Source organism: Castor canadensis, chromosome 5 (assembly GCF_047511655.1).
Source record: "Castor canadensis chromosome 5, mCasCan1.hap1v2, whole genome shotgun sequence".
Classification (NCBI taxonomy): Eukaryota; Metazoa; Chordata; class Mammalia; order Rodentia; family Castoridae; genus Castor; species Castor canadensis.
In genome coordinates, this window is record NC_133390.1 from 84,630,770 (window position 1) to 84,653,504 (window position 22,735).

At 37.8% G+C, this 22,735-nt stretch overlaps 1 protein-coding gene across 1 annotated transcript in view; it reads right to left on the reverse strand.

Moving 5' to 3' along the window:
- The window catches only part of Map3k13 (mitogen-activated protein kinase kinase kinase 13), a 160,417-nt gene extending 139,151 nt beyond the window's left edge, over window positions 1–21,266 (reverse strand). Inside the window, exons 1-2 of the mRNA XM_074073606.1 lie at window positions 21,164–21,266; window positions 19,356–19,482 (exon numbers count right to left, since the gene is read on the reverse strand). The gene's annotated coding sequence lies outside the window, so the exon portion shown is untranslated. The remainder of the gene's footprint in view (window positions 1–19,355; window positions 19,483–21,163) is intronic.
- Between the last annotated feature and the right edge of the window lie 1,469 nt (window positions 21,267–22,735).

Sequence of the window (22,735 nt, forward strand, 5' to 3'; positions counted from 1 at the left end):
AGCAGTAAAGGGGACACCAAAATCACATGTAACTACAATCTTGATTTTTCAAATAAAGCCAAAATAAAATGTAGTAGTTGGGGCAGAGAGGGGGAAAAAAACTGATAACTTTCAACTTCTCTAGGTTTACCTCCCTATTCCCATTTACTTAGCAAAAAAGAAAAAAAATATATTTTGGAAAAATATAAAATACAATTATTTCCTAAAATCATTGGAATTTTCAAAGTGATAAATATGTTTTTGTATGTCAACGAGCTGGCTAGTGGCTGGCAGCCATCAAGATGGGAGCTGGTCACTGGAAAGACCCAGGCAGGATTAGAAGGTTGGGATTACCAGCCTTATTGCCCAATCCAGGGAGGACAGAGAGGCTGAAAAATCAAATGGGCCAGTGATGTAATCACATGTAATCAATCATGCCCACATAACGAAGCCTTCATAAAAAACTCAAAAGGAAGTTTTTGAAGAATTTTCAGATAGCGGAACAAGTGGAGGTTTCTAGAGAGTGGTGTCCCACAAAGAGTATGGAAGCTCCTTGCCCCTTCCCTCTCTTCTCCTCTTTATCCTGTGGAATAGCCTTTATAATAAGCTGGTCAATGTAAGAAAGGCTATCCCAGATTCTGTGAGGACTCTAGAAGATTAAGTGAACCCATGGCGGGGTTTGTGAGAACCCTGATCAGTGAGAAGCACAGGTTAAATAACTTGGGACCTGCAACTGGCATCTGAAGTACCAGGGGTGGGGGGTTAGTCTTTGGGGACGAAGTCCTCCACCTGTGGGGTCTGTTGTTACCCTTAGGTAGATAGTGTCAGAATTGAATCGGAGGACACGCAACTGGAGTTTGCTGCAGAACTGACTGCTTGCTGTGTGTGGGAAAACCTTCACACCCCTGGTCACAGCAGTCCTCTGGGTTGACTGTAGTTTAGTAAGAGTTCAGGAGAAACTAACTTGAGTTAGTTTTTTTCTACTTTCTTTCTTTAAAAGCAACAGCCTATAGAGAAGTCTCAAATGGTATTAATAAAAATGTTGACATCTGGAGGGGTAAAGGGTAGAATCTTAAGAACTTCTTTTATGTTTCATATATTTTGGATCAAATATACTTATAACCAACCCCCCAAATTTATTTTCAATGTAAAGATTTTTATGTGATGTTATCTAAGACTAAATTCTCAAACACAAAATCAGGAAGTATTTTGGTTTTCTAAGACACAACTGCATTTTCTCAAGTAAGAAAAAATATATTCAGTGCCTTTTTTTGTTCAAGGCTCTTATTTACCTTCTATACCCTATTAACTTCCAAATGGAACTCTGACCTCTCTCATATTACAACAGTTCTCTGAACAATTAATTTAATCCTCACAACAACCCTGTGACACACTTCTATATTAAAGATATACTTTTATCCTCATCTTATAGATTAGGACCCTGGAAGCAATGGTGATTAATATCCTATTTGTACAAGTAGCAAAATTTATCTTGTTAAAATTACATAATGTGCTTTTATTTCCTCTTTTTTTGGTCATACTTGGGATTGAACTCAGAGCTTTTTGCTTTAGTTATTTTTCAGGTAGGGTCTCTTATTACACCCAGACTGGCATGGACTAGGATTTAAGCCTCCATGTAACTGAGATGGCAGTTGTGTGCCACCACATCCAGCTTTTTATTGGTTGAGATGGAGTCTCACTTTTTGCCTGGACTGGCCTCAAACTGTGATCCTCCTGATCTCTGCCTCCCTTTTGAATAACTGAGATTATAGGCGTGAGCCACTGCACCCGGCCTTTGTTGCCTTTACTTCTTTAGGAGGCATTCCAAAAATGATACCTGAAAGAAAGGGACATGTGTTACATTATTTTCATTATGTATTTCCATATTTTCTCAGAATTTTTTATACTTCAATGATGTTTAGTATATTTTCAAAGTTGTACAACCAGCATAATTTAATTTTAAAACATTTTCATCTCCCCAGAAATGAATTCTCTTTCCATTAGAAGTCATTCTGCATTCCCTTCTCCAAGTCCCCAGCAACCACTTATTTGCCTTTTGTATCTATGAGTTTGTCTACACACCCAGGATTTTTTAATGTAGTGATTCTCGATTTATGGTCTCTGAACCACTAGCATTAACATCCCCTGGGAACTTGTTAGAAATGCAAATCTTTACCCAGGATAATGGCATAAACCTGTAATCCCAGAATGTGTGAGGCTGAGACGGGAGGATCTTAAGTCTGAGGTTAGCCTGGGCTACACAGCAAGACCTTGTCTCAAAAAGTAAAACAAAAAAATGCAAATTCTCAGGCCTCACCCAGACCTACTGAATCACTCTATGGCAGGGTCCAGAAATCTGTTTCTGTTAAAACATACATGGACACACTCTACTTTCTGTTAGTTCTCCAGTGTGATTCTGATGCATACTAAAGTTTGAGAACCATTGTTCTAATGTGTAATGCATCCATTGGTTATAAAAACCATCCAATTTTGACATATATTTTGCATACAAAGGTATATTTACTATTTTTACCAATTTTGTTACATGTCTTGGAAGGGAGAACTCATGTGCATTCATTTGGCAAACATTATTAACTACCTTCTAGGTGCCAGAGAATGAGTGCTTGAAGAATTATCAGTCTAATAAGGCAGGTAGAAATTCAATGATTACAGAATTTAAATTCTTTTCCTTAGAATAATAACTTTGCTTCTACAGTTCCTTTAGCTGGAGTGTCCTTTAGCTTTTTCAGTTTTTTGTTTGGTTCTCAAGAGAGTCCAAGAATTAATTCACATAATATTTCTACTTAATCTTGTGAAAAGCAGAAATAAGATGTCATAGTCTTCCAAAATTTTGTGAAGATTGTGTTATTTCCATCTACTCAAGTACCTTTTTATTCCTAAACTAATTAGAACTTTATGTGAACTCACAGTGGAAGTTTACTTTAAATCCAGAGAACTTCATATAAGACAATGATTCCTGTCTCTGCCCTCATTTCCTTTTCTTGGCGTTCTGTCTACACCTGCTTCCACTTACTCACTTAATCACAACACTCCAGCACTTCTGGTCAGCATATCTTCTTGGAACAGGTTATTTTTCAGACTATAACTTCTTTGGGGGAGGGTACTGGGGTTTGAATTCAGGACATCATGCTTGCTAGGCAGGTACGCTACTGCTTGAGTCAAACCTCCAGTCCTTTTTGCTCTGGTTATTTTGGAGATGGGGGTCTCGTTTTTAGCTCAGGCCAGGCTTGACAGCAATCCTCCTATTTTATGCTTCCTACCATCACTGGGATGACAGGCACAAAGCACTGCAATCAGGTTCTTACCACTGAGATGGGGTCTTGCAAACTTTTTTGTCCAGGCTGGCCTGGAACTGTGATCTGCCCTATCCCAGCCTCCCATGTAGCTTGGGATGAATGACGAGCACGTGTCACTGTGCCCAGCTATTGGTCAAGATGGGGGTCTCATGAACTTTTTGCCCAGGCTGGCCTAGACCTGCAACACTCCCAAACTCAACTTCCCAAGTAACTAGAATTACAGGTGCAAGCTACCAGCACTTGGCTCAGAGTGTAACTTCTGAAAATGGAATTTCACTTTATACAATAAAAAGTTACTTTAAAAAAAAAAGAGTTAATAATTGAAATGTCAGGAGGTAACACAGTGACAGAGACACACAGGATGTCAAGGAGGGGGAAATTGGAACAGGCTGAGGACTGCTTCTTGATCTACTTGCAACTGCTAACTCCTCCTTTCTGAGAAAGTGTTTCTTCCCAACATATCCTGCTGCCTTAACCCAGGAACCCAAGTCAAAAATGGGGACATTACCATAGCAACATTTCCTATCATATAGTGATTGATAAATCACTATAAGTAAGGTCATTCCTCCTTAGTTAGAATCCAGAGGCCATGAGAACCAAGTAGAGAACAGTCAGTTTCTGGAACTGCCCAAATATCCAAGATCCTTCCAATTCCAGTCCACAAGTAAGTTTATAACACTTCACTCTTATCTCACCATCACCTTTTTTTATGATTGTATCAAATGTTTTCCAAAGCACAGAACCTTCCAAGTTGATATTCTCCTATTACTTTTATTACTATTCTGAATTTGTGTTTGTCATTAAAAACAATCCTAGGCTAAGGAGTGCAGCTCAACAATGAGAGTGCTTGCCTAGCATACGTGATGCTCTGGATTCAATCTCCACACAGTACTATTTTTTTACTTTTATGAAAATATAAAAAATGCTTTTGAAAGTGTTTTATTCAGTATTTCTCTAATCTTCCATTTATTATTTGTAATGTGAAATTCACAAGGTATATCTTATTAAAATTTTATTCATCTAATACACTTTTAAATTTACTTTCTCTCATTTGTTATAAACAGAAGAAAGGCCTTCCAATAATGATCCTGCTTTGTAAGTTGCCATGAGTATTCCTTGGAGAGTTTTATTATCTATTTCTACTTTGTTCAAAATACCACTTCACACTATTTACATATAATTCTGTGATTTACTTACATCAAGATTTTTTATTTTAGCACAGCATATTTTCTCAATTGATATTTCATATGCAATTACTTAGTAAATGTTAATATGACTACAAGTGCCCTGTACTAGCCCTTCCTAGTACAGCAGAAAGTGAGAAATGTCTACATCGTATAAACTCAAAGCACTTCTCCACTGGGAAATTTTCTACCAATATCATGTCAATCCTTCCTGCCCCAGACACTACAATCCCCAATAGAATCCTCCTGGGGACAGAACCACAAGGGTGATCCCCAATGTCTGTCCAGGTGTCTCTGAATGCCCTTGAAATACACATGCAGGGACAGACTCACATCAGCTCGGCCAAAGAGAGAGAATTAGAACTGAGACTTGAGCTTTCCACTTCCATCTGCATCTCAGAGACAGGAAAGGATCATGAGGCTCAACCACAACTTGGGAGAGGCAGCTCTCCAAGTAAATGCCCTTCTCCTTGGCCACTGGCCTCTGGCAGTTAATCTTTACAGCACCTAGGAGAAGAACTTCATCTGGAAAAATGAAATTCAAAAATCTCATGTTTATGAAGAAGCTGAGGTAGGGGGATCCCAAGATTGAAGCCATCCTGGTAAGGCTGAGGCAGGAGAATGGCAAGTTCAAAGGCAGTCTGTGCTACAGAGTGTTTGAGGTTGGCCTGGGCTATATAGTGAGACCCTATCTCAAAAAACAAACAAAAGAAGTCCCATGGTTTCCCCAGCCTCCCAAAATTATTTGTGACACCAAGACACAGTGGCTATTTACCCATTGCCTTTCTAAATATCATCTAGACTCTTTTAAGGGTGGTAAGTTTCACTACTGGTATACAACATTATTTTGAGATTGACCCATGCCAATACAAGAAACTCTACAATTCAGTGTTGAATTTTATTCCAATGAATGAATACAGTTCACTCATCCATTCTCCTCTTGTTATATATGTAGGCTGTTACCTTTTTTCTTGTAAAATAGATGTAATGAACATTTTTATAGACACTCAAGCAAAAATTGAAAGACCTTCCCAATGTCCCCCTTCACTCCCAACCAAAAGCATAAAAACTCTTCCAAAAGAACTGAATGAGAAGGAAAAGAAAGTCCAGACAATAACTAGAGGGTCTATCTGTCCATTGTGGAGAGTGCAAATTCTGAGACATCAGAGAACCCTCATGGGCATGAGGGCCTCGCTAGCCTGCCAAGAAGGTAAGTAGAGGTAATTGTGCAGCTGAGAGTAGTGGACGCGTGACTGAAGAAGGAAGGAAAGGTGCTGTTACTAGGAATACGAAGAGCCCCGGGAAACGCAATCTAAGATAGGAGAAAAGCAAGATACCAGGCTTATCAAGGCACCACTTATTTAAGCTCTTTAGAAACATGTAATTTTTAGAAACACAAAATAGTTTAATTCAAAGTGCTTTTAACTCAACACCTGCAAAGTTGTTTTAAGGTCCACCAAAAGAGACTGGATTTCTTCTGGAAAGTGGGTGAACCTTTGCTCATCATTATGAATATAAAAAAATCAGAAAGCAACAAGGAGAGAGAAGCAGTAAAGAACACAGAAATGAAAACAATGATAAGAGTGGCAGGTACCAACTCCTTATGCCATCAATAGGAATAACTGGGTAGTTGTAAAAATGATACCATATTATTTTCATTTCTTTTTTCATTCTATCACTCTTTTTTCCTTTATATACCACTGTTTATTCTTCCTCTTTGTACATCAGTTTTGATAATTCTATTAACCTATCTTGAAGTTCAGTTATTCCTTCCTCAACATGTTTAGTCTATTGATAAGCCTATCAAAAGAGCTCTTCTTCTTATATACATATTTTATATTTTAGCATGTTATTTGACTCTTTAGAGAAATAGAGTTCTCTGCTAACACTCCCAGCTATTCACCATTTGGCCCAACTTTTCCATTAGGTCCTTTAACAAATTAGTCACAATTAAAGTCCCAGTCTAATAGTTCTAACATCTGAGTCATCTCTTGGTTGCTTTACCTTTTGAAATCGGTTCCCTTCCCCTCAACATATATCATGAATTTTTATTTAATGCAAGACACTGTCTACAGAATAACAGTACAGACTGAGGGAAAGAATAGTTACTTCTGGAAATGGGCATGCCTATTCTTCTGTCAGGTAAACTGAAATTCAAAGAAAGATAATCTAGTCAAGAATTGAGATGTTTTCTTATCGCTATCGTTATTGTGTATACTTTCCTCCAGGAGAGAGCAACTGCTGCCTTGTGCTTAGTGTGGAGCCTGGAGTGCTCAGGGGTTTCACTCAGTTCCTGAAGCTGAACTCAGGGCTTCATGGTTGCTAGGGCAGGCATTCTGCTGCTTGAGCCACTCCTCCAGCCCTTTTTGCTCTGGTTATTGTGCAGATAGGGTCTCACTTTTTGCCCAGGCAGGCCTGGACCACAATCCTCCTATTTTAAACTTCCCATAGTCACTGGGATGAGAGGCACACACCACTATACCCAGCTTTTTTTCTGTTGAGCTGAGGTCTCACAAATATTTTTGCCAAGGCTGGCCTGGAACCAACTAGCACATTTTGCCAGTGGAACACCTCTTAGCTAAATATTCTTGTCTTCTGCCTCACAATACAAGCTTTGTTTAGGAATATGTTAGAGTGTACTAAAAGGCCTACTGCCCATCTTCACATCCTTGCTTTATCTCTGGCCTGCATCACAATTCTTACTCAGTTTAAAATGACAAAAAAAAAAAGATAAAACAGAATTAGGAAAGCATACATCTCATGAAAAGACATGTACCATACATCCTATTTATTACACACACAAATAAGGTTGCTCTGAGTTTGGTTCCTATGCTGGCGAAAGACTTTCTGAAGTCTAATTCACCTCCTTACTTCTCTTTCCTCCCCCCTGGAGTTAACTATTGAAAACCCTATTTCTATGTCACAATTATCTACCTCAAAATGATGGCAGGCCTAACTGCTGGACTCATATCACCTCACAATTATGGTAGGAGAAACCAGAGAAATCAATGTGCGGGGTGGTATCTTTGGCAGCTGACTTTCAAAAATATCCAGTTGCTTAGTTTGAATCAACCTTGGGAATGTCCTAGACACGGCATAAGCAGAGGCTGAGAGCAGTGACTGCCATCTATCAGATGACGCAGTGTTAAAATGGACAGACCGTGTATACTTTATACCAGTAAGGAAACTTCTTCATACAGAGAGCAAGTTTTTTCTAGAACAGTAATTTCATGATATAAGAGGTTTTTAGAGTTCCTGACTCAAATATCTGTGACCTGTGCCTTAGAACAGAGTTCATAATTATAGTCCATTCGTTTCTGAGCAAGATAACTCTACTGAGTCAAATTTACAACCTGAATTGGCCCTATGCAGGACCTTCTGTACATTAATGTTACCCACCTTAATATTACTATTATAGTCTCTTTGTTTTGTTCTCTTTGTATGTCTTCCTCCCATTGTACCAAAAACATTGTCTGTTTGTTTGTTTATTTGAGGTATTGGAGTTTGAACTCAGGGCCTCATGCTTGCCAGGCAGGTGCTTCAACACTTGAGCCACTCTGCCAGCACTGTACTATAAACATTTTCAGAGGCCACTCCAAAAATTTTTTTAGAGCAAGGTGGAATACAAATTTAATTCACTTTTTAGAAACAATTTTGAAGTATTATGCCTTCATAATTTAGGTCATAGGTCTCTTTGTCCCAAAACACACCTGTTAGTACAAGCTAAATTCATTTAATAACTATGTCCTACCATGTGTCACTGTTCATGATCCTGGAGGAAACACTGGCAAATAGCATGTCAGTCAGAGGTAAGTCCCATGGAGAAAAACAGAGCAGAGAAGAGGGATAGGGATGCCATATAATTAAAATAAGATAATCAAAGAGGACTAAGAAGGTGACTATCACCATCATCAGCAACACCACCACCAACAGGTGTTGGCGAGGATGGGGGGAAAAAGGAACCCTCTTACACTGTTGGTGGGAATGTAAACTAGTACAACCACTCTGGAAAAAAATTTGGAGGCTTCTTAAAAATCTAGACATTGATCTACCATTTGATCCAGCAATCCCACTCCTAGGGATATACCCAAAAGACTGTGACACAGGTTACTCCAGAGGCACCTGCACACCCATGTTTATTGCAGCACTATTCACAATAGCCAAGTTATGGAAACAGCCAAGATGCCCCACCACTGACGAATGGATTAAGAAAATGTGGTATCTATACACAATGGAATTTTATGCAGCCATGAAGAAGAACGAAATGTTATCATTCGCTGGTAAATGGATGGAATTGGAGAACATCATTCTGAGTGAGGTTAGCCTGGCCCAAAAGACCAAAAATCATATGTTCTCCCTCATATGTGGACATTAGATCAAGGGCAAACACAACAAGGTGACTGGACTTTGATCACAAGATAAAAGCGAGAGCACACAAGGGAGGGGTGAGGATAGGTAAGACACCTAAAAAACTAGCTAGCATTTGTTGCCCTTAACGCAGAGAAACTAAAGCAGATACCTTAAAAGCAACTGAGGCCAATAGGAAAAGGGGACCAGGAACTAGAGAAAAGGTTAGCTCTAGAATAATTAACTTAGAAGGTAACACACATGCACAGGAAAGCAATGTGAGTCAATGCCCTGTATAGCCATCCTTATCTCAACCAGCAAAAACCCTTGTTCCTTCCTATTATTGCTTATACTCTCTTCTCAACAAAATTAGAGACAAGGGCAAAATAGTTTCTGCCAGGTATCGAGGCGGCGGGGGGGAGAGGGCGGGGGTGGGGTGGGGTGGGTGGTAACGGAGGGGGTGGGGGGAGGGGGAGAAATGACCCAAACATTGTGTGCACATATGAATAAAAAAAAAAATAAAAGAAAACACAGAAGCAGGAGAATCCGATTGTTGACCAGAAAAGCAGACATTAAAGTGTTCTAAAATACAAAACAAAAAAAAAAAAGAAAAAGAAAAACACATATTGACAAGGTCATGGAGAATTAAATCCTTGTGCACTGTGAGAGAGGACGTAAAATGGTGCATCCACTGTCTAAATGAGCAGGGACAGTCCTTAAAAATTAAATAAAGAATTACCATATGACTGATTAAAGTACAATGCAGGTAAAATACCAAGGCAAACCCCACTGGACGATGAACAGACGCTCTGCAATGAAGGACAGGAATGTGAACCAGAACATGTTTAGGGAAGGTTCTAGCAGGAGGGCAAATGAAGAACATAAACAAGGGTGAATATGGTTGTAGTATTTTCCTCACACATGTGAATATGTGTCAAACTCCCAAAGTCATTTTAAGAAGAGGAGAGAGGAAGAGGGAGAATAATGGAGGGGATGAAACAAATCAGGTACAATATATGTACATACGGAAAAGTCATAATGAAACCCCTGAATAGCTATCATATACTAATAAAAATGTCAAAAAACGAAAAAAAAAGAAGGTGACTATCATAACCTGAGGGATTAAACCCCATAGGTAGCTAAAATAAGAACATTCCAGGAAGAAGGAATATCAAATACAAAGGTTCAGAGGTAGAAGCAAGCTTGGCCTTTCTGAGGATCAACTAGCACCCAGGGTGGCTGGGGTAATCTGTGGCTGTAAAGAAGCAAGGAGAGAGTAGTGGCAGATCAGCCAAGACCCTGAGACCATTATAAGGACTTGGGCTTCTACCTGGAGTGAGATGCTGCTGGAAGGTTGTACACAAGCAAAGAGTACCTGCACAAACACTAAAGGAAAAATAAAGTGGCATCTCTAGGGAATTTGAAGACCATTGTGGTTGGAGCTTAGTAGGCAATGAACAGTGAACTGGGCCTCCAAATGATTAGGGTTTTGTTGTTATTGTTTTTTTTTGTCATTGTTGTAGTCCTGGGGGATTGAACTCAGGCCTTCATGATTGAGCCATGCCTCCAGCTCCAGAGTTGGATTTTTTAAACATTACTCTAGCTGAGTAATGGCTATAATCCCAGCTATTCAGGAGGCAGAAATAGGAGGATTGCAGTACAAGACCTGCCTCTGCACAGGACCCTGTCTGAAAAACAGAATAAAACAAAAATGGCTCAGAGTGTGGCTGAAGTGGAACAGGGAGCAAGTAAGCATAAGGCCTTGAGTTCAAACCTCAGGTAAAAATTTTTAAAAAGTTTACTCTAAAAGCAATGAGATTAGAAGAGGAAAAAGTGAATAAAGAAAACCAATCACGTGCAGGCAATAATAATAACAGAATAAAAACACAGAGGTGAAAACAGAAAGAGATGGGTAGTCTGAAAGATATTTAGAAAGTAGAAAAGACAAAAATTGATGGCAGGTTAGATTCATGAGGGTTGAGGAAGAGGTCAAGGATGGTCAAAGTTGCCTAATTACCTTTTTGGACTCTTTCATAGGTAACTGGTACTTTCTATGTGGAGAGGCAGGAACATAGTAATTTTTTGGTGTGTGGGGGTGGGCAAATGAACAACAAAAAAGTCAACCATATACAGCAATGAGTCTTTAGTCACAGCTGCACTCATCATACACATAACAGCAATTTGTACAATTTATGTAATTTGTTCTGACTCCACCAATGCAAGAAGCATGGTCATGACTGGCCAGGAAAAATGAAGTACTTGGAGTCTACAGTTTAAATTTTCTGATAAATATTCACATTGCTGGGACTGTATATATGTATATAATTTCTAAGTAGAGAAAACCAATACTTTGTATATAGTCTTGTATTACAATTTAAATAAATGATCCTAGGGTACCAATTATACCACTTCAGTACACTAAAGACATAAAGTATTACTTTCTCATCTGTGAATTGGAATGTATAAGCCTTTAAGGAAGAAGCCATTCCCTACTGTTCAGGAGTACTAGGAAAAGTCACCTATTTCTAACCAATGATATCACCAAAGAGGTAAATACTGGACTTTAGAGAAACCAATTGAACAATTTAGTGACAATGACTTATTTATCTTAAATCATTACACTAAAGATGAACTTTAGTTACTTAGAGAAAGAAAAAATGGCATTTTCTTCTTTTAGAGGCCATCCTACTCCCAGTAATGTTAACTGTATTTTCCATGACCTCTCAACTTACTCCTCAGACAATGCTAGACCAACTGGGAATCTTTCTGCTCTTGCTTTTTTGTTTTGGTTTGGTTTGGTTTTTGTTAGCCATGAGGCCAGAAAGATAGAAATAAAAATTATTTAAAAAACAAAACACATAACAAAATCTTTCTACTACTTAAATCCTCTAAAACTCTGGGTATAAGAATAAACAGTATTATAGACTTTATCTTTTCTATTAAAAAAATCAATTAAACCAAAAGTCAAATTAACTATTAATTTCATAGTTACAAATAGTACTATAAAGGAACAAGACATGCTGAATCTCTTAAGAATCCAAATACTGAAATTATACTTTAAGAACAGTTTACAAGTCACAAGAAAAAATGCATTTTATTTACTAATCAACCATACACACATTTATGCATATATAGAGAGATAGCTAAAACAATATTTACTCTTTCTACATGAGATATATTGTGAAATAATATGTTTTATGTTCTTTCATTTTAAAAAAATGGTCATAACCTAGTAAATTAATTTTATAAACCACCAAAGTTACAACATTAGCTGCTCCAGAGTATTAGCAATGCCAATTTAAAATTTTAGGGAAATTTATAGTCTTCCTTCCTAGAGTTATCTCAGAGAAAAAGTATTTAACATATCCTTGTTTCCACATATCCAGCCTGGACATGATACATGCTTTCGGCCTGTGTTTATTTATTTATTTATTTATTTTTAAATTTTTATTTTATTCATATGTGCATGCAATGTTTGGATTTCTCCCCCCTTACCCTCACCCCCTCCCTTACCCCCCCACTGCCCCGCTCCCTCCCTTACTGCCCCCTTACCCGTCAGAAACTATTTTGCCCTTATATCTAATTTTGTTGAAGAGAGAGTATAAGTAATAATGGGAAGGACAAAGGGTTTTTGCTAGTTGAGATAAGGATAGCTATACAGGGAGTTGACTCGCATTGATTTCCTGTGCGTGTGTGTTACCTTCTAAGTTAATTCTTCTTGAACTAACCTTTTCTCTAGTTCCTGGTCCCCTTCTCCTATTGTCGGCCTGTGTTTAAATCACCTACCTTTCCAGGTCCTGGGGGGGAGGGAATAATTTGCAGCTATGGAACAGGACCCTGTGTCTGCACTGCACATTTTATTAAGTCTTTTTTAATCCACATTATTTCATTTGATTCTCACAACAACCCTGTGAGGTAGGTAGGGAAGGTGTCAGGTTCATTTTACAGATTCAGAAACATTAACTTGCTTTCCCAATTACTTATATGGTAAGACCCATCAACTTTTAGGTTGAGGGCTCTTTTCTGTAAACAACATAGCTTCTGAGAGTATAATCTAACCTCAAATATAAATATGTATGTATGTATGTGTGTGTGTGTGTGTGTGTGTGTGTGTGTGTGTGTGTGTGTGTAATTTTTTGATGCTGGGGACTGAACCTGGAGCTGTATACATGCTAACACACTCTACTAACCTCAAAATTTTTTAACACTTAATCCTCATTTTTACATTATTGATTCAACTTTTCACGGGCTACAACAAAAGACCTAATTCCAAACTTACCATGTCAAGTTTATGCTTCTCTACCAATAAAAACTTATAGCTACAGAACATGTACTTTTGGAAAGCATCATTTTTTTGCTCTTGTCCAAAGGAACATAAGCAGTATGAAGGATCCTAATGGCTAAGGAAATTGAAGAGCAGTTGGGGATAGGATATAAAAATATGTATTAATTGATTTTAGTCCCTTTCACCTTTTATTTTTGTGAGAGGGTTCAATGGAGAGCTTTCATGCAGAAGACACTTGAAGCTTCTGAAGAGGATCTAAGTCTTGATGAGGTTATTCATATTCAACTCTTGAATATATTAATGATGGTGGGCCATGGTCTTCAAAACTTGGTACTTGATGCTTGAAAACAAAACACAAAAAAATTCTAATAGCAAGTCTAATAAGTTTTTTTTTAAGGGGAAGTTAAAAAGTTCTTTGGTCAATAATTAATCAGATTACTAGATTCTGTGCTGAAAGAACCAAAAACAAAAAAAATCAAAAAAAATAAAAAGATTTTGAAAAGATAATCTCTTTGCTTACTATTCTTTACTACAAATTGCAACTGAATTTGAAGTTATTATAGAACCACTTGGTGGCCAGAGTCAGATAAAATAATTTAATGATAATTTCTTGAATCTTTTTGATGGATATTCAAGATACCAGATTGTCTTAAAGAGATTTTTTTTTTATCTCTGAAATCATGTTGGCCAAGTTATCTGTGGGAAAGGATAGTATAAAATAAAGTTGATTTTGTGGAGTAGAAAAAGAAACTGAAGTAGAAATAGTATGGTTTAATTTTTTTTGAGACAGTATCTCACTTTGTAACCGAGGCTGGCCTTGAACACTAATCCTCCTGCCTCAGCCTCCAGAGTGCTGAGATTAGAGGTATGTACCATCACTCCTTGGTAAAACTATTTTTTTGAATAAGAAGAAGTAACAAAGTCTTCAAATGGAAAAGTTAACCTTCAAATGCAAAAATTCAGAAAAGTTTTCAAGGTTCAAATGAAAAACACATGGCAAAAATACAAACATTGCACAATGATGGGAGAAAAATTATACTCATCTGAAATTGCAGCTCAGTAAATAAGTACAGCAGCCTATGCTCCTCAGGGGATGCTAGCATCTATTCTATCCCTTGCCCTTAGCTTTTTCATGGGGGATTTTAAATTTCATTGACTTAACTTTAATCTCATTGTTATGGTTTCTTTATACTTTATGTGCTCTGATAAATCTTCATTTTTCCAAGAAAACTTTAAGCTTTAAAAATTATTATTAATAAAAGCAGCTAGTATTTGCTAAGTCTATAATTTGTGCCAGAGCCTGCATTAAGTACTTTGTGTAGATTGAGTCATTTAATCTTCAAAACAACCCCATTAAATAGATTCTACTATTATCCCCAATTTACAGATGAAAAAACTGACACAGAAAAATTAAGAAATTCATGCAGTTATCTAGTTACTTAGCACCTAATATAGACAAATTATATCCATTATCTTTTCAGTAAATTCTCATTTTATAGATGAAAAAACTGAGGCATGGAATAAATAAAAAATAAGACAACTAGTAAATACTGGAGCCCAAATTCAAATCTGTTTACATTGCTACTGTCAAGTCAGCTCTTTCTGCTATAATGGAGCCTCGTGAAATGCCAAAATATCTGACTGTCTTTTGTTATTAAACACACTGAAGAGATCTTTCCAAAATTCACCTATTCTTCCCTGTCTTTTTTCACAGAAAATACTGAACATAAATTATTTACATTCAGTCAGGGTTATTATTTTGAACATCTATTAATATACAGATGTTTTAATACAATCAAAAGGGCCTAGGCTGGGGGTTGGAGGTGTGGCTCAAATAGTAGAGCACCTGCCTTGCAATCACAAAGTGCTGAGTTCCAACACCAGTACCACCAAAAAAAAAAAGGGGACGGGAGGACCTAGGTTGATATAATTTTGTGGGTTTTGTTGTTGTTGTTTTGTTTGTGGTTGGGTTTTTCCCCCCCTGTGGTACTGGGCTTGAACTCAGGGTGTCACGCTTCCTAGGCAGACGCTATATGACTTTAGCTACTCCACCAACCTGGTTGATGTAATTTTTAAAACAGTTGGTCTTGTGTATTTTCTTTTCGTTCCTTGTTGATGTGCCTACCTCTAATGAGTGCTTAGCCCATTTACAATTTGTTGCTTTTAATATCTTACAGAGTTATATCCCAGTAATTAAGGATGTTAGAATTGTGTCTAAAATAAAAGTACATAAATCAAGTAAAGACTTGAGAAAAGCAATGTATTTTGTGTCTTATAATTTGAGTACTAAGGTAATTTTTAAATTTACGTCTTGCTATGGGTAAGGTAAGATTAACAGGTAAGTGACTAGTAGAAAACTTACCTACCTAGGTGCTGGTGGCTCACACCTATAATCCTAGCTACTTGGGAGGCAGAGATGGAGAGAATCGTTGTTCAAGGCCAGTCCAGGCAAATAGTTTGTGAGACACATCCCTGCCCCCTTCCTCTCTCTCCCCCTCCACTCCCCTCCCCCACCATCTTCAACATAACCAGAGCAAAATGGACTGGAGGCATGGCTCAAGTTGTAAAGTACCTGCTTTATAAGTGCAAAGCCCTGAATTCAAACCTTAGTCATACCAAAAATAAAAAAAAAGAAAGAATATTTCTCTTTTATTCCTATATTATTTGAATATAGGAATAATAGAATATAAAAAACACACCTGTAATAGAGTTTACTGCATTATAATTTTTAAAAATTTATAGTTTGAAAAGAGCCTTTAAAATAGTCTAGTATACTCTCCCCTACCATGGGAAATCCCTCTACAACATTTGTGATGTTCAAACTCTGCTTAAGTACCCCTAATGATCCTAGTTCACTGCCTCTCCACACAATCTGTTATTCTTTGACCAGTTTTATGCCTTTCTTCCCCAACTCAGAATTAGTTCTGGACTCAAAAGAGAACAAAAGTACTTTCTATGGAGTTTTCCCAATCATTTCAAAGTCTTCTATTTTCACAAAAATGATCCCAGTTTCCCTAATCTAGGTCATCACAGTTGTTCCTTTTTATAACCACAAAATTCACTTTAAAACTGTCTCTTATTCTTTAAGGCACATCTAGTAATGAAATCAGTTGCTGTACATTAATGTTTTGTAGGTTAATGGGGTTTGTTTAATCTTTGTTAATCTTGGTCACAAATAACTGGAATGCTAGGAAAGGCTTTTGGGACCTAGTTCAATTCTAACAGAAAAGCAATAAAAACCTGAGTTTTCTCTTTTTTTCCTTTTCCAAAACAACAGCACAAAACAAAATATTAAAGATACCCTCAACCATAATTGTTCATGTTGCTAGATTTTCATTTTCTCATTCTCAGGGTTTGTCTTACTATCATTTGGCTCTTAGGAATGACCTTAAAGCTTCCAAAATTCTTTAAGCTACACTCAAAATCATAAATTAGCCCATGAAAGGCCCAGCTCTGAATCCTGAAAATGCTCACCTTTTTTTCTAATTGCACTAACGACATAACTTCCTATCTGGAATTTCTGATTTTCTAGAAAACTAGAGTATGTAATGTAATGTATAACCTTTCTCAATTCTATGTTCTCTACATATAACTTGTACATTCATGTTTATCTATTTTCTTTCTATGTCATTTTTACCATATTCTAGCATCTTGATTCAGGGAAACAATCTACACAGATTCAACTCTCTGCTATCTATTTTCTTAGCAAGAACACAGTCCTGCTTCATACATCCTATCCAGTGATTTCCCCTATGTGGCCATAGTGATTAATCCCAAGGACCTTAAGAAGCAAAGTATCATTTAACAGAGATAACCACATGTAAAACACTCTAAACTATGGTATAAAACATGCGTGTCTGTAGCCCCAGTTACTTGAGAGGCTAAGGTGGGATAGACTGAGCCCAGAAAGTTAGATCACACCATAGTGTGATCCCATTTCAAATAAATAAGATAACTGAGCTGGGGGTATGACACAAATGGTAGAGTACCCATCTAGCAAGCACTGAAGTTCAAACTCTAGTACCACAAAGGAAAAACACAGGGTTGGAAGTGTAGCTCAGTGGTAAAGCACTTGCAGAGTATGCCCAAGGCCCTGGGTCCAATGCACCACAAAAAAAAAATTAAATGAAAATAAGTAAGTACCTGATATATAACAGTCTATTCTACTGCATTAATCATGACTCAGCCTCTAGATTTAATGACCTCAATTAAGATTTTTAACAAGATATGCAATTGGTGGTATCATGTAGATATCATAAATACCCTATTCTCAACCAAATTTCATATAAAATCTCTCAATTAATAAAATGAGGACTATATTTTTATATTTGTTATATAATTAATTTTACTATTATTCCAAATGCTCCATAATAAAAGTGTGGGAAGAATAAAAAGACTAGTGAAGTAAGTCACTAGACATTTTTACTGAGTCCAAGGTAGATATAATTAGCCAATTTAAAGTAATACAGAATGAGATTATCTTTATGGTTTACTGATTTTACTAACAGAGAACAAGCCATTGTCTGAAATGTCTTAAGAGAGTTTTAAACATCTAGGACAAAGTGAAATAATAACTACTAAAACTTATTTAAAGAATATAAAGACCTGAAGCTTGGGCTGCAGCTCTGTGGTAGAGTACCTACCTAGCATGTGTGAAGCTCTGGGTTTGATCCCCAGCACCACAAGAGTGTACATAAGTAAAACAATGCCCAACCCATTCAGTAGAACTGAATAACCATTACAAAACAACACAAATCAAGCTTGCCAACAAAGGTAATAACAACCACATCACTTGGTCAGGTCAGCAACATGCTACATATTGTTTATGAGCATTGAATTCAGCAGCACTAAGCTCTTAGTATTCCTAATTTCTTATTAATAGTAACAATCTAATGTAAAGATTTAAAACCTCTATTACATGGCCAAAACTTCCTTGTACCTCTGAAAAGAATGCAACAAACATGCTGTGTAACTCCCATGCTTCTAAATACAATTATAAGGACAGAAAGTCATAAGGAATAAGATGACTCCCGTATTTATTAAATTATCCATATTTGTTAAATTATTAAGCCTTGTTGTTTTTTAGTATCATGAAATGAAAACATGCTCACAGTAAAAATAAAAATAAAATCTACCAGAAAGAGTATACATAAAAAAATGTGGGTCTTCTTCCTACTAGATCTCTAATCTGATTTCCCCAAGGAATTCCGCCTACAGTTCCTCATACAGGTTTGAAGAAATTTGTATGTATGTATATAAATATATGTTTCTTAAAACCACAAATGAAAAGATACTATATTATAATTCTATGTTGTTTTTCTCAGTTAACAATGTATCTTAGGAGATTCTTCCATATCTGCATCTGTGGATCTACTTTATTCTTTCTAAGAGCTGCAAAACATTAAATTTATGAAAGCATTTACTTAACCAGGCCTATGTTGAAGCTGGTTTAGGTTAGTTCTAGTTGTTGTCATTGTTGTTGCTGCTGTTGTCCTTTGAAATCTGTTTGAAATTTCAAACAATATGGTGACAAATATCCTTCTATGCAAACTTTTGTGTACAAATGCAAACATAAGTGAGAGATGAATTCTTAGAAGTACAATCTATCATTATAATTCAAGAAATTCTAAATAAGAAGCAAGCATACAAAGGAGCTCAGAAAAAACTACGTTAAATGCTTGGTGGTTAACAAGTGTTAAACATCACAAGGTTAGAAGTTTAGATTTGAAAATAAGCAAATTAGAAAAAGTTAAAAGAAAGAAAGAGGAAAAGGGAAAAAAGAAATAAAATAGCATAAATAAGGCAAAATAAGGAAGACAAGACATTTGAAGGTTTCTGTTGCTTAAACGTAGGCACAAAATAGAATTGATCAATAGTCAAGAACACACTATTACACAAACATGGATGTCACATGATTTAAATGACTGAGGCCTAATTTTTACAGGGTTCTCACTGATTGATTTATATTTACCAGGCTCTATAGTGTTAGAAAGGTGATCTCCCAGAAAAGGAAAGCAGAACAGTAATCATCCAGGAACAATACAGCTTATCAATCTCTTTCTGGGGACTTGACAAGGAAACAGTAACAATTGCCTCATATATACAAAACAAACCTCTCTTTGGAAAGTCCTGATTAAAGCATAAAGAGATGCAGGGACACAGTTTTCTACATTTCTGTAATTTCCTTGGCCTGTCAAAGACTATTCTAATATCTCACCTAACACAAAACAGTCAACAACTTACCTCTCTCAAAGTGCTAGGATTTGAATGCCACAATACAAATTGATTCATGTTTTTGTCCATTAATGCTCCGTGGGTTTCTTTATATGAAGTCCATGTTAGAGTCCACAAATATCAGTGCTCTGCAAAACTGAAAACCTCAAAAATGTCAATATACATACCTAGGTTAACACTTTGATAACAGTTATACCATACAGACATTTAGATGTGTGAAGTTTAATGGACACTGAACTGGACTGAGGTGGCAAAGTTAGACTGGCAATGATATTAACTTAAAAGGATCTCAAAACATTACATTTTATCATATTTTATAGTTTAAGTGGGACATCACAGCAACTGCATACAAAAATGGGGATGATTTGGATAGCAACACTTTCCTGAAACTGGGAAGAGAATTAAAGGCAGGCAAACTCATAAAATTTAAATGCTGCAATCGTGCATTTATATGCCTACTTTTGGAGTTTTCACCTATTTGAAGAACATTTGGGGTTTTAAATCTAAAAATGCTTACTAGGTTCAAGTAAAATAGAAACACACACACACACACACACACACACACACACCCCAAACCACAGACACAAACAATACAACAGTAGGACATGAATTTAGGGTTTCTACTCCATTCTACCCAATCTGATGGTAAGATTCTGGAATCTCTCAAGAGCTATTATTTCAGCAGACAGCCCATACACAATCGATTCCCTGGGACTGCATGTAGGTGGTGATTCATGTCCTGATCTTATTACACAGTATAATGTGTCATCTGCACTGTATTCCATTTGATAACCAAAAACGATCTGGTTACAGTACTTGTTTTTTACGTGCATGCTCACTCTTCATTACATTTAAGACATTTTATAAAGCAAACACTTTAATCTTCAAGGATTCATTCTTTTTTGGTGGGGAGGACTAGGGGGTTTCCTACAACTGCTTCATATATGTACAAAGCACTTGAAACCTCAAACTAGATTTTTATAGATTACTACTTCCACTTTCGTTAAAATTCTCATTTACTTCTCAAATGTTACTACTCCAACATAGGAAAACATTAAGAAAAAAGGAAAGCACGTTTATACTGTTGTAAAGAAAGCACTTAAGATACCAAATAACAGCACAATGCTACAACTGCAGTTTATTTGTTGACCTCCCTGATATCCTTCCCCTGGAAGTTCTTCCCAGAAAAGCAAAGGAACCTGAAAGAAGTCAAATAATCGCCTTATTTTCTCCACTCAGAGAAAAGTATTAATACATAAACACTTGTAAATTTCACTAACTTTAAAGCAAAACAAAACAAAAGTCCTGCATCTCTCCTGCACCTGCATCTTCAAAAACCACTACTCAGCCAACTAAACTGGAGTTACTTCTACATTGAGGTGGGGATACCGAGAATTGGGAGAAGTCCCCCCCGCTGAGCCCATATCCGATTTTTCCATTCGACAGCTTCTAAAGACACCCAATACAGGCAAGGCACTGTCCCATTAAAAGACGGGATCCTTTCCCCCCTACTTCCATAATGGGTCGGGGTAGAAGAAAAGTGAGCAGTAGGTTAGCTCATCTGTGTCCCATACTCCATCTCTCCAACACGACTCCCAGTCAGAACCCACCAATTCCCAGACCTGGTCCACCACAACCCGGTTCCCAAGAGTTCGCGTATCCCTACGCCCTCAGGGAGTCTCCACGCCTTTAGTCCTCCTCCAGTCACCACTTAATGTAAAAGCCACCTTTTCTGCACAAAGTTAGAATCCAAAGAGACCTGAGCCACAATCCCCGCTTGCATATCCGCCCCGGTCCGAGTCCCGCCCGCAGATTACCTGCAGGCGATCCAAGGTTCCCTGCGGCCCACAGACACGCCGGCCCGCCCATTGCGACGCCCTCCGCGATCCGGCACCGCCTCCGGACGGAACTTCCGGTAGGTCACATCCGGTCGGAATCACACCCAGACTTGCGGTCGGGTGAGCGCTCAGCTCTGCTAGTGATGTCACTTCCGGCCTGTTGGACCTGTTCTTGCTTTCTCCAGGTGTTCGGCGCACTCCAGATCTTGTCTGCTTCTGTTGTTCCAGTTTGCCTAATCGGTTGAGGCATCCAGCCCTGAAAAGGGCTCCCCACACACACTCCCCAAACTTCTTTACCAGCTTCTGCAGCCTTCTCTTCTGCAGCCACATCCACCTCCTTGAACTCATCACTTTTCTCCAAATTATCCCAGCCTCTGAAAGAAATCACGGCTTCGTTCCTATGGTTTTTCTGATTTCTCTGCGCAGTGGAGGGCTTGGGAGTGTGGGCTTCGAAGTTGCGCTTTCTGGTTTCAAATGCAGCCTCCCTTCTAACGGTGTGACTCAAGTTACTCAACCTCACTGTACCTGTTTCAAGTGCGACACCGGTAACACTAGTTCCTACAACCTAGGACTGTCGTGTGCATTGAGATAATACTTAAAAAGCGCTAGCACACTGCACATGCCACCTTTTCCTTTATTATGTACTCCCTTGTTCCCTGTTGGAATGTGTACATGGATGGAAGACTGGAACCGGTTTTTAATTCAGTGATTAATTGATGATGCCTGGTACATTCCCCTTTAGACCTGTGCTCCTTCAGACAAAAATGAAATCATATGGGAACCAATCCTACTTGAAATCCTATTCGAAAGCACGTTATTATTATCATTGTGCTAGGTACTAGGGAAAGATAAATAAAACTGAGGCTATGCCCTGTAGGAGCAGGGGACTTGAATAAATGAATATGGAGGAAAGGAAGGGAAACCTGGGGACGGGGGTGAGAAAGGATCAGTTGAACTGAGAATTCATCCTTAGGACAAAAATTGCACAGATAGAACCGAAAGCAACTTTAGAATGAATCAGTCAGTTTCTTGCGTTGACAAGTTAAGAAAATTGGATCCGGAGAAGCAACTGACCAAAAGTCACACAAATAGTGACCGTGCCAAGACTAGAAATGGAGCCTTAAAATGCTCATCACCTCTCCCTATCCCCAAAAGTCTGCCTCAAGGTGTAAATAAGGTAAAAGTAGATGAAAATTTTAAGACCTTCACTCAAGTGCAAAGGACTAGGAAAATCCTAGCACATGAGGGAATGGGACAAGTAACCCAGCAAATGCCACACAATTCTGATGATAATTTGAATGTGCTGTTGTGGCCACTTACTGGGTTCAGTTCAAACAGTAGCTCCCCTTCCCTGGCAAACTTCTCGTATTGACCCAGAAATGAAAGGTAATGTATCAGGCTACCTTCAGTTTCCAATAGCTGGACAGAATAAGCCACCAACCCAAGCAGCTCTAGAATGTACATGTAGACTCTGAATGCACTGCCAGTGACGTGGCACAATTTCATTAAGTCTTCTATAATTACAAGAACTTTCTCTTAACTATTCAGATT